This window comes from Sinocyclocheilus anshuiensis, unplaced genomic scaffold (assembly GCF_001515605.1).
Source record: "Sinocyclocheilus anshuiensis isolate Anshui unplaced genomic scaffold, SAMN03320099.WGS_v1.1 scaffold961, whole genome shotgun sequence".
Lineage (NCBI taxonomy): Eukaryota > Metazoa > Chordata > Actinopteri > Cypriniformes > Cyprinidae > Sinocyclocheilus > Sinocyclocheilus anshuiensis.
In genome coordinates, this window is record NW_015557049.1 from 430,642 (window position 1) to 432,389 (window position 1,748).

The 1,748-nt window shown below is 39.0% G+C and overlaps 1 long non-coding RNA gene across 1 annotated transcript in view; it reads right to left on the reverse strand.

The window, feature by feature from the left end:
* Window positions 1-272: 272 nt before the first annotated feature.
* The window catches only part of LOC107676377 (uncharacterized), an 8,416-nt gene continuing 6,940 nt past the window's right edge, over window positions 273-1,748 (reverse strand). Inside the window, exons 2-3 of the long non-coding RNA XR_001632734.1 lie at window positions 622-662; window positions 273-360 (exon numbers count right to left, since the gene is read on the reverse strand). This is a non-coding gene — a long non-coding RNA (uncharacterized LOC107676377). The remainder of the gene's footprint in view (window positions 361-621; window positions 663-1,748) is intronic.

Here is a 1,748-nt window from a genome sequence, read left to right on the forward strand (position 1 = left end):
AAATTCAGCTGGAATCTGAAGTAAATAATCCCGTTTGGGAAAAGACGAAGAGTTCCAGAGAGAGAAAGAAAGAGGAAAACCAATATGAGCACTACATGGAGAAAGGATGGAGAAGAAGGACTGTAAAAGAAAGTGAGATTGGGGGAGACCTCCCAACAGATCCAGTGCTGAAGTGCAGAACGCCGAATCAGAGTACAGATAGAAATTCATTATTCTCTGTTTGTGACCTTTATTCCCCTGCAGCTAAAGAACAGCAGTGCCATGACCTTAGATCCATCTCTCCATATTCTCTCTGTATCTCTCTGGGGGTTGTGAGGAGAGGATGATCCTGCTTTGATTGTTATGTGGCTCCAGGCAGTCCTGCGGCAAATGGAGAAATTCAGCTGGAATCTGAAGTAAATAATCCCGTTTGGGAAAAGACGAAGAGTTCCAGAGAGAGAAAGAAAGAGGAAAACCAATATGAGCACTACATGGAGAAAGGATGGAGAAGAAGGACTGTAAAAGAAAGTGAGATTGGGGGAGACCTCCCAACAGATCCAGTGCTGAAGTGCAGAACGCCGAATCAGAGTACAGATAGAAATTCATTCGAGTGAAGGCGGTATGTAGGAAAATTTAATTCACCTGCATTAGATTGACTCTATCATGGAACTGGGTAGAGAATCCTAGAGAGGTGAAGTGATCCATCACAAGACAACGAAGGACAAACAAAGGACAACGTTACACTTTTTATATGTTCAGACTTTGTTAGCTGTTCTTTGTGCTGCCCCTGCTAGAAAAAAAAAACATCTTTTAAACCAGCATGAACTAGTTTCTGGTCTTAACTGGTCTGTTTGCTGGTTTTACAGGGGGTTTGATCAGCTGGTCACCTAATCTAACTACATTACCATTCACATTTTGGGTTCAGTAAGATTACCTTAAGCCAGTTAAAACCAGCAAACCAGCTCAGGCTCGTTTAAGTGTTTGTTTTTACCAGAGACTGTTATAAATGATACTTAAAATCAACAGTCTTGATGAGAAAAGGGGTGCTATCACTTTTAAAAGTGCTTTTATAAAGACTTGGGACTTATCAGCCACCTAGCAACCACCCAGAACACCCTAGCAACCGCACACATCACTCTAAGAACCACTCAAAAAACCTTAGCATCATGGTGAGTTTTACACATGCAGGCAAGCACCGCTCATATTTTCTTCAGAAAATGTAAAAATCTAGTTACACAGTATTTCCAGCGTCTCCTGCTCAACATTCCTTTCCGTCCTCATCCTCCACTCTGTCTTTCCCTTCTTAATCTGATTCTACATAAGTGCTGACATCTATAAAATATGCATTTGCTTTTTCCACATTCAGCGCTCAACACCGAGCGTGCTCCAAACAGCATGTCAGCCCTCACTTCCTCTCCTCAGAGTGATCTTGGGGCTGTCACCACGATTACGAGCTCTGATGTCACAATGAGCCCTGCCGAAACTGACTGCATGTCAAAGAACAAACTTTTCATCAGAAGCAACAGGAGATTTATAGAAACCAAGACTTTAGATTACAGATTGTGTTTTTGTTTTTTATATTATGTTTACACAGCAATGACAACTGACCCTGGTAACATATTAAAAACAACAATATAAATAATATATTTAGTATTATATAAAATACAATTATAATTATGAAATAACTTTGTTGTATAGTATTATAGTGATATTTATTGATTGGTTTAATTTTATAATTAAAATAATAATAATAATAATAATAATAATAA